The 11,507-nt window shown below is 39.6% G+C and overlaps 2 pseudogenes; both read left to right on the forward strand.

Annotated features, from left to right (window-relative positions):
• The first annotated feature begins 4,161 nt into the window (after positions 1-4,161).
• LOC145119971 (pEARLI1-like lipid transfer protein 3 pseudogene) lies at positions 4,162-4,880 on the forward strand (annotated as a pseudogene).
• Positions 4,881-10,114: 5,234 nt separating this feature from the next.
• Positions 10,115-10,776, forward strand: LOC145119916 (pEARLI1-like lipid transfer protein 3 pseudogene; annotated as a pseudogene).
• Positions 10,777-11,507: the final 731 nt, after the last annotated feature.

An 11,507-nucleotide genomic window follows, 5' to 3' on the forward strand; every position in this document is an offset into this window, starting at 1 on the left:
GACATATCATGGATCAGCCGAACCTGAACATGAGGCAGCGCAGGTGGCTGGATGTAGTCAAGGACTACGATTGCGAGATCCTTTACCACCCTGGTAAAGCGAATGTGGTTGCAGATGCTTTGAGCTGCAAGTCGGCTGGGTCTTCCACCCCCGCGGTATGTATGAGGATAGCGGTGGATTCTCCGCTTGTGAGTTTGATCAGAGATGCCCAGGTAGAGGGCATGCGACCGGAGAATTGGAAGCTGGAGAGGATCAAGGGTGAGAATACCCGGTTCGTGCAGGATATTCGGGGACTATTGACCCGATGTCGTCGGGTTTGGATTCCGATGTCTGGTGGGGTTAGGCAGACGGTCATGGAGGAGGCTCATAAGTCTCATTTCTCTATTCACCCTGGGGCCACCAAGATGTACCGGGATTTGAGTCTGAGCTATTGGTGGCCGTGCATGAAGCGAGAGATTGCTTGGTACGTCGAGAGGTGCTTGACCTGTAGGATGGTCAAGGCCGAGCATCAGAGGCCGCATCGAAAGCTGCAGCCTCTAGAGATTCCCATGTGGAAATGGGAACAGATCACGATGGATTTTATTACCAAGTTGTCGAGGACAGCGAAGGGGTTTGATGCTATATGGGTCATCGTGGATCGATTGACCAAGAGTGCCCATTTCTTGGCTATACGGGAGAGCTCATCGGCCGAGAAATTGGCCGAAGTGTACGTCCGCGAGATCGTGTCTCGCCATGGGGTTCCCGTTTCCATTGTCTCTAATCGGGATGTCAGGTTTACCTCCCGCTTCTGGCAAAAGTTTCATGAGGAGCTGGGCACGCGGTTGCACTTCAGCACAACATTCCACCCGCAGACAGACGGCCAGAGCGAGCGGACTATTCAGACCCTCGAGGACATGTTGAGGGCGTGTGTCATTGATTTCGGTGGGAGTTGGGATTCTCACCTACCGCTTGCGGAGTTCGCCTACAACAACAACTATCATTCTAGCCTTGGCGCCCCGCCATTCGAGCTGTTGTACGGGCGCAGATGTCGCACCCCGGTTTGCTGGGGCGAGGTTGGCCATAGGGTGATGGGTAGGACGGAGGTGGTCTTGCAGACTACCGAGAAGATTCAGCAGATTAGGCAGCGACTGCAGACCGCTCAGAGTCGGCAGAAAAGTTACGCCGACCGGCGCTGCTCCGAGTTAGAGTTTCAGGTCGGTGACATGGTACTCCTGAAGGTCTCCCCTGGAAAGGCGTGATCCGCTTCAGGAAGAGGGGAAAATTGGGTCCCCGATATATTGGGCCGTTCAGGATCATTGCCAGGGTTGGCAAGGTGGCTTACAGACTAGAGCTGCCGGAGGAGCTTAGTCGGATACACAGCACTTTCCACGTTTCGCAGCTGCGAAAGTGCATTATGGATCCAGAGGAGGTGGTGCCGCTGGATGACATTCAGGTTGATGAACGCCTGAATTACGTAGAGAGGCATGTGGCCATATTAGAGAAAAAGATGAAGATTCTGAGGAATAAGGAGATATCTTTGGTGAAAGTACATTGGGAGCATCGGAGGGGGTCTGAGTGGACGTGGGAGACGGAGGCTGAAATGCGGGAGCATTACCCGGAGTTATCCTCACTATACTAAGGGGTCTAAGGCACCAAGGCCGGCCCATTGGATATGTTATCCTAGTAGTGGTTATGTTGAGTATGAGTTAGCGTTGCATGCTAGTTGTTATGTCAGTTAGGTAGATCTGTAGGACTACCTGTGTTGTTATATGAATATCTGCATGCTCAGTAGTTATGTTACATGATGATATGTTATGTGGGATGGGTTGAGGTTGTACTGCTCCGTGCGGTAGCCAACAAACCCTAGAGTATTCCAGATATGAGCTGAGGGCCCGGTAGGCATTCCAGACTCATACTGAGGACTCGGGAGCATTCCAGATACGAGTTGAGGGCCCGGTAGGCATTCCAGACTCGTACTGAGGGCTCGATGGTATTCCAGATACGAGCTGAGGTCCCGATAGGCATTCCAGACTCATACTGAGGGCCCGGGGGTAATCCAGCTTGTAAAGCTGTGGACCCATTGCATGCTGTTCTGTTCAGTTTGTTATGATATGTTATTTCTGACATGGTTATGTGGACTGTACGTGTATCGGTATTTTGGGGGTAACTCACTAAGCTTTCGGGCTTACAGTTTCAGTTTATTGTTTCAGGTACATCAGGGGATCGCGGCAAGGCGAAGGCATGATCGTACAGCTCCTCATATTATGTTTATGTTTCTGGGAATACTCTGATAAATAATATTTTGAAAACAAAGTTGTAATGTTTTGATGAACTTGACATGTTTTAAAAGTTTAAATTTGTTTGAAATTTTTGGGTGTTACACTTTTTCTGGTTCGATTTTGAGATATTGGGTTTTTTTTATTTGTGTCTCCATAGGGTTGTCACCGGAGGGTTTGACCGCCTGCGACGACGTTTATTACGATGTCCGGCCCCCAGAGTATCCATTCCAGGTAAGGTTTTTTGATTTTCCAGTTATTTCTACCCTAATACGGGTTGTTTTCCGGTGAACACCAGCCATTACGTCAACTTCCTACTTCCGGCCACTACCAACTTACTACTTCCGACCATCACACCACCCACCGCCACAGAGAAGGTAATTTTTTTATTGGATATTGTTGTATGAAAATGTAAAATTTGATATATGTTATTGATTTCATGTTTATAATTCTTTGAAAATGCCTACGATGATTATTGCGACTTCCGACCACCGCACCACCCTGTCCCAAAGACATGTCGTCGGTAAAGGTGACCTATATATCGACGATAGGTCGTCGGAATAGGTTTATAATAACAATTTTTTCCTCGAAAATCAGTTCTGACGACCTTTTGAAGATGACATGTCATCGACATTGGTGGCTATGTACCGACGACATCTATCCCGACGATATTTCCACTTTTACCGACGGGGTTATACCGACGACTTTGTACAGACGACAACTCTTCGATAATGGTTTTTACGATGACATGTATTCGGCATAGTTGTTGAAAGTGTCGTCGTTATAGGTCTCCTTGTGGTGAGAATATGTGAGTTGAGACTTTAGGAGAAGTTACATAAACATGAGTTGCTTTATATGATACTTAGTGATGACTTTGATGGTGACGTTGTTTTCTTATCGGTTCCAAGTTCATGCTTTTACAGATTTTTCTCGACAATGTTGATTTTCTTTTAAACATCACTATGTGTACTTCACCCGGCCTCCTGATGGTTCTCTTTTTTATAATTGAGACTGCCGTCCCTAAAAAAACATAGAATGTCACGTATCATGTGAAATTCATAATATATAAATCAGACATTAAAATATTGTATATTAACATCTTAAAAAACACTATGGAATATTGTATATTAATTATATAGATTTTTTCCACGCATTTTTTGGGTATACATTTTATTAAAGTGTTATGGATGCATATAATCTATTTTAGAGATTCTTATCCTAGTATCTTGGGATCATGATTCTCTGGTTACTTTATAATACCATGATTGTTATTTGACAAAAAAATTGTGAAAAACAAAAACGTGGCTTCTCAATTTTGGTGAACTTTTGTTGTTATTCTCCTCCTATTTGCTATATATTAATTAAAAGTTAGAAGTACTTTCTGGCTGTTAAAAGATAAATCTATTTGTTTCTACCCTTGTGGGAGATATGGAAACACAGGAATGATTGTGTGATGAACATCAATTACAAAGCATTTAGCTAGCAATAACCCGGGGATTGAATGTTGTAATGTATAGATATGTATTTCAGTATACGGTTATAAATAGATGGCATACACATACAAGTAAAAAAACTAGATAAACTGACAGCATAGACATAAACAAATAACTTACATTTTAAATTTATGTAATGAAAACTACTATACAACTTTGATATAAATAGATTAAAGAATTACTGGTATATAATTAGATTCTAATTTGGCTTTAATGAAGTTACTGTTTCCTTAATCTTAAAAAAAAAAAAAAAAAAAGTTGGAGCTATGATCCGTGAGGTTTTTGAACAGTTATGATGAAGCAGTATTTTACTTTTATTCCTGCAGTCAACATTTATAAAACACATCACCCTCCATTGGCACCTATAAAAACCCACAATACCCTCATTCTAAGCACTCACCACTCACCATCATATTCTCCCTTGGACAATCAATTAGATATGGCATCAAAATGCAGTGTTTTATTAGTTCTTTTTCTGGCTAACAACCTTCTATTGTTATTTACCATAGTTAATGGTTGTGAAACTACCCCTACCTCCAAAAGTAACGTAAACCCAAATCCAAACCCCAATATGAACCCTTACTATAATCCTAACCCTAACCAGGATTCCAACCCTAGTTCCACCTCCGATTCCAATCCCAGTTCCTCCCCCAATTCTAACCCCACTCCCAACCCCTCCAATGCAAACCCAAACCAAAACCTATCGACAAACATTAACCCACCATGGGCGACATGCCCTAGAGACGCCTTGAAACTAGGAGTGTGTGCCAATCTTCTTGGGGGGTTGGTTAGTGTTGAGGTGGGTTCGCCACCAGTAAAGCCTTGCTGCTCTCTTATCCAAGGACTTATCGACCTTGAGGCTGCTCTCTGCCTTTGCACTGCCATCAAAGCCAACGTGTTGGGTATCAATCTCGATGTACCACTGTCTCTCAGCTTGCTACTTAATGCTTGTGGCAACCAAGTCCCAAGTGGCTTCCAGTGTGCCTAACTCAAGCTATATGACTTGATCATTACATCTGGTTTTACATTGTACGAGATTGTGTGTTGAGAATTATGTTGGTGACAAGTCGGTCCTTTCACCTTTTCATGTATAAAATTTACTTTTGTTCTTATTTCTTGGAAGTAAATGATCCTTCACCTTAATTCACGTCATAACTTTTTTACAACATTTTCTCTTATCCTTGTATTGATCAGTAACTATAGTGTTTTTTTCATTGAACATGTAAAAGTCATATAATTATATTGTATCCCTTTTATTGTAAATGTTTTAACGAACAATTTTTTTTTTGGAACACCAAGACTTTTAACTAAATAAAAGCTAGCGAGAAGTGGACTTAATACATTCCAATATATGGTTGTTACTTTTGAACCAATTTAAAACTGTAATCTTTCTGTATCTCGCCAAATCTCTGTTGCTCCTGTTTTGGAAAACGGATTAGTTGGTTAGTATGTTAGTATACTCCTTGTTAGAATCTCCTTGATCTTCGAACCCGGGGCTTCTACTCCTATATGTATTTTGGTTAGTATGTTAGTATACTCCATAGTTAGTTGCCCAGGTTCAAACATGAGGCTTCTACTCCATGAGGTATTACCCACTACCAACCAAAATACCCAAGTTAGCATATAATATTGGGAATTTTAGAGTTGTACGTAGATTTTGTTTTACCCACTAACAACGTTCCGCTTTTAGTTCCCGATAACCCGAGAGCTAAAAGTGGAACGTTAGATCAAAAGTTTTAATGGTCTAGATGAAAGATGGCATACTTGTAATTATCAAAAAATTTAATGGTGGTTATCTGTCGTTTTCATTTTCTCCATGTTCCATCGTCTTTACAATATGCCTATATTTTAACCAAGGGAGTTTACTCAGTTCTATTTCCCGATTTCAGATCCAATATAAACGTTAGCTCGTGACCTTCCGTTCCTACTGTGGGGAGATGTTAGCCGAGATATGTATAATATATATTATGTACGTATTATTTATAAGTTATCCCATATATGTATTCTATGTGTATTTATTCGATCGTCCAAGGCAAATGTGAATTATGGGAAGATATTCTTCGAGTAACTAGACCTTAGCTTTTGATTGGGTCAAAAGTAAATGCATGACGAAATCTATATGACCCTAGTTCTGCAGTAATATGGCGATGTCATGTTCGTTCTAAGTTAAAATGAGTGCTCCTGCATTCCAGACACTACAAGAAATAAGGCCTATGTAGACGAAATCGGTACTGTATCCGACGACTTGTCGTCGGTGTAGAGTTCACTAAAAGTACTTGACCTGAGAATATATAGAATATATAGAGACATTAAGTCGTCGGTATACCTTAGGCAGGAAAGAAAAGTATTTATGCGGTTTTTGTGGGCTATCCAGACGGCAAGTAGTCAGTATATAATGATAGCGATCCGTGTGATACTCCGTGTCGACTCGACGACATGTCGTCGGTAAATATATTTCTTATTTATTTTACTTTTAATTTACGAAAAGAGTAAATGAAGTCATGTGACTTAACTCAATACCGACGACATGTTGTCGGTATATGGTTTTAACTCATCTCCTTCGTTCGACCGCTCTCAGTTGCAATGCCGCATCAAAAACGTTTTCTCTTTCTCTCGATCGCCGAATTTCCGTCCAAAGTACCTCCGGCCACTCGTCTTCACCGACGACGACATTGGTATGCTGTAGTTCACTTCTTCTTCTCTGATTTCCCTCATTTTCCGATTCGATTTCGAGATTTTGGGGGGTTTTTTTTGTGTCTCCATAGGATTGTCATCGGAGGTTTGACCACCTGTCACGACGTCTATTGCGACGTTCGGCCACCACAGCATCCGTTCCAAGTAAGGTTTTTTGATTTGTCAGTTTTTTCCCCTAATAACGATAGTTTACCGGTGAACACCAGCCACCACGTCGACTTCCCACTTCCGGCCAACTTACTACTTCCGGCCATCACACCACCCACCGCCACAGAAAAGGTAATTTTTTATTGGATATTGTTGTATGAAAATGTAAAATTTGATATATGTTGTTTGATTTCATGTTTGTAATTCATTGAAAATGCCTACGACGTCTATTGCGACTTCTGGCGCCACCACACGTCTATTGAAAATGCCACCACACCAACCTGTCCCGACGACTTGTCGTCGGTAAAGGTGATCTTTATATTGACGATAAGACGTCGGAATAGGTTTATAATAACACTTTTTTTCCTCGGAAATTAGTTCTAACGACCTTTAGAAGATGACATGTCGTCGGCATTGACATCTAGCCCGACGACATTTTCCACTTTTACCGACGGGGTTATACCAATGATTTTGTGCAGATGACAAGTCGTCGGTATGGGCTTTTATGATGACATGTCATCAGCATAGTTTCTGAAAGTGTCGTCGTTATAGGTCTCCTTGTGGTGAGAATATGTGAGTTAAGACTTTGGGAAAAGTTACATAAACATGAGTTGCTTTATATGATACTTAGTGATGACTTTGGGAGAAGTTACATAAACATGAGTTGCTTTATACTCCATAGTTAGTTGGCCAGGTTCGAAAATGAGGCTTGTACTCCATGAGGTATTACCCACTACCAACCAAAATACCCCGGTTAGCATATACTATTGGGAATTTTAGAGTTATACGTAGCATTTGTTTTACCCATTAACAACGTTCCGCGTTTAGTTCCCGATAACTCGAGAACTAAAATTGGAACGTTAGATCAAAAATTTTAATGGTCAAGATGAAAGATTGCATACTTGTAATTATCATAAATTTTAATGGTAGTTATCTGTCGTTTTCATTTTCTCCATGTTCCATCGTCTTTACAATATGCCTGATTTTAACCAAGGGAGTTTCCTCGGCTCTATTTCCCGATTTCAGATCCAATATAAACGTTAGCTCGTGACCTTCTGTTCCTACTGTGGGGAGATGTTAGCCGACATATGTATAATATATATTCCATATGTATTATTTAAAAGTTATCCCATATATGTATTCTATGTGTATTTATTCGATCGTACAAGGCAAATGTGAATTATGGGAAGATATCCTTGGAGTAACTAGATCTTAGCTTTTGATTGGTCAAAAGTAAACGCATGAGAAAATCTATATGACCCCTGTTTTGTAGTAGTATGGCGATGTCATGTTCGTTGTAATTAAAAATGAGCGGTCTTGCATTCAAGACACTACAAGAAATAAGGCCTATGCAGAAGACATCTGTCATCGGTACTGTATCCGACGACATGTCGTCGGTATAGAGTTGACTAAAAGTTTTTGACCTGAGAATATATAGAATATATAGACATTAAGTCGTCGGTATACCTTAGGCAGGAAAGAAAAGTATTTATGCGGTTTCCTCAAAATTTTTGCAGACGATAAGCCGTCTGTATAGCTTACGCCAAATATAGTTTTTATTTATTTATATTCCATTTTGAAGAAAATAGAAACGACGTCGGTTTTTGTGGGCTATCACGACGACATGTCGTCGGTAATATATTTCTGATTTATTTTATTTTTAATTTACAAAAAGAGTAAACGACGTCATGTGACGTAGTTCACACCTTCTTCTCCGATTTCCCTCTTTTTCCGGTTCGATTTTGAGATTTTGGGTTTTGTTTTATTTATGTCTCCATAGGGTTGTCACCGGAGGGTTTGACTACCTACGACGACATCTATTGCGATGTCCGACCACCAGAGTATCCATTCCATGTAAGGTTTTTTGATTTTTCAGTTATTTTTCCCCTAATACCGGTTGTTTTCCGGTGAACACCAGTCATTACGTCGACTTCTGACTTCCGGCCACTACCGACTTCCTACTTCCGGCCATCACACCACCCACCGCCACAGAGAAGGTAAATTTTTTTTATTGGGAAATTGTTGTATGAAAATGTAAAATTTGATATATGTTATTGATTTCATGTTTATAATTCTTTGAAAATGCCTACGATGTTTATTGTGACTTCCGACCACCGCACCACCCTGTCATAACAATATGTCGTCAGTAAAGGTGACCTATATACCAACGGTAGGTCGTCGGAAAAGGTTTATAATAAAAAAAAATTTCCTCGAAAATCAGTTCTGACGACCTTTTGAAGATGACATGTCGTCGACATTGGTGGCTCTGTACCGACGACATCTATCCCGACGACATTTTCCACTTTTACCGACGGGGTTATACCGACGACTTTGTACAGACGACAAGTCTTCGGTATAGGTTTTTACGATGACATGTCATCGGCATAGTTGTTGAAAGTGTCGTCGTTATAGGTCTCCTTGTGGTGAGAATATGTGAGTTGAGACTTTAGGAGAAGTTACATAAACATGAGTTGCTTTATATGATACTTAGTGATGACTTTGATGGTGACGTTGTTTTCTTATCGGTTCCAAGTTCATGCTTTTACAGATTTTTCTGGACAATGTTGATTTTCTTTTAAACATCACTATGTGTACTTCACCCGGCCTCCTGATGGTTCTCTTTTTTATAATTGAGACTGCCGTCCCTAAAAAAACATAGAATGTCATGTATCATGTGAAATACATAATATATAAATCAGACATTAAAATATTGTATATTAACATCTTAAAAAACACTATGGAATATTGTATATTAATTATATAGATTTTTTCAACGCATTTTTTGGGTATACATTTTATTAAAGGGTTATTGATGCATATAATCTATTTTAGAGATTCTTATCCTTGTATCTTGGGATCATGATTCTCTGGTTACTTTATAATAGCATGATTGTCATTTGACAAAAAAATTGTGAAAAACAAAAACGTGGCTTCTCAATTTTGGTGAACTTTTGTTGTTATTCTCCTCCTATTTGCTATATATTAATTAAAATTTAGAAGTACTTTCTGGCTGTTAAAAGATAAATCTATTTGTTTCTACCCTTGTGGGAGATATGGAAACACAAGAATGATTGTCTGATGAACATCAATTACAAAGCATTTAGCTAGCAATAACCCGGGGATTGAATGTTGTAATGTATAGATATGTATTACAGTATACGGTTATAAATAGATGGCATACACATACAAGTAAAAAAAATAGATAAACTGACAACATAGACATAAACAAATAACTTACATGTTAAATTTATGTAATGAAAACTACTATACAACTTTGATATAAATAGATCAAAGAATTACTGGTATATAATTAGATTCTAATTTGGCTTTAATGAAGTTAATGTTTCCTTAATCTTTAAAAAAAAAAAAAGTTGGAGCTAAGATCCGTGTAGTTTTTGAACAGTTATGATGAAGCAGTATTTTACTTTTATTCCTGCAGTCAACATTTATAAAACATATCACCCTCCATTGGCACCTATAAAAACCCACAATACCCTCATTCTAAGCACTCAACACTCACCATCATATTCTCCCTTGGACAATCAGTTAGATATGGCATCAAAATGCAGTGTTTTATTAGTTCTTTTTCTGGATAACAACCTTCTATTGTTTACCATAGTTAATGGTTGTGAAACTACCCCTACCTCCAAAAGTAACGTAAACCCAAATCCAAACCCCAATATGAACCCTTACTATAATCCTAACCCTAACCACGATTCCAACCCCAGTTCCACCTCCGATTCCAATCCCAGTTCCTCCCCCAATTTTAACCCCACTCCCAACCCCTCCAATGCAAACCCATCGACAAACATTAACCCACCATGGGCGACATGCCCTAGAGACGCCTTGAAACTAGGAGTGTGTGCCAATCTTCTTGGGGGGTTGGTTAGTGTTGAGGTGGGTTCGCCACCAGTAAAGCCTTGCTGCTCTCTTATCCAAGGACTTATCGACCTTGAGGCTGCTCTCTGCCTTTGCACTGCCATCAAAGCCAACGTGTTGGGTATCAATCTCGATGTACCACTGTCTCTCAGCTTGCTACTTAATGCTTGTGGCAACCAAGTCCCAAGTGGCTTCCAGTGTGCCTAACTCAAGCTATATGACTTGATCATTACATCTGGTTTTACATTGTACGAGATTGTGTGTTGAGAATTATGTTGGTGACAAGTCGTCTTTTCACCTTTTCATATATAAAATTTATTTTGTTCTTATTTCTTGGAAGTAAATGATCCTTCACTTTAATTCACGTCATAACTTTTTTACAACATTTTCTCTTATCCTTGTATTGATCAGTAACTATAGTGTTTTTTTCATTGAACATGTAAAAGTCATATAATTATAATGTATCCCTTTTATTATAACTGTTTTAACGAACAACTTTTTTTTGGAACACCAAGACTTTTAACTAAATAAAAGCTAGCGAGAAGTGGACTTAATACATTCCAATATATGATTGTTACTTTTCAACCAATTTAAAACTGTAATCTTTCTGTATCTCGCCAAATCTTTGTTGCTCCTGTTCGCCAAATCTTTGTTGATACTGTTTTGGACAACGGATTAGTTGGTTAGTATGTTAATATAGTCCTTGTTAGAATCTCCTTGATCTTTGTTGATACTGTTTTGGACAACGGATTAGTTGGTTAGTATGTTAATATACTCCTTGTTAGAATCTCCTTGATCTTCGAACCCGGGGTTTCTACTCCTAAATGTATTTTGGTTAGTATGTTAGTATACTCCATAGTTAGTTACCCACTACCAACCCAAATACCCCAGTTAGCATATAATATTGGGAATTTTAGAGTTGTACGTAGATTTTGTTTTACCCACTAAAAACGTTCCGCTTTTAGTTCCCGATAACCCGAGAGCTAAAAGTGGAACGTTAGATCAAAAATTTTAATGGTCTAGATGAAAGATGGCATAC

Source organism: Lactuca virosa, chromosome 6 (genome assembly GCF_052849685.1).
Source record: "Lactuca virosa cultivar CGN04683 chromosome 6, Lactuca_virosa_CGN04683_v6, whole genome shotgun sequence".
Classification (NCBI taxonomy): Eukaryota; Viridiplantae; Streptophyta; class Magnoliopsida; order Asterales; family Asteraceae; genus Lactuca; species Lactuca virosa.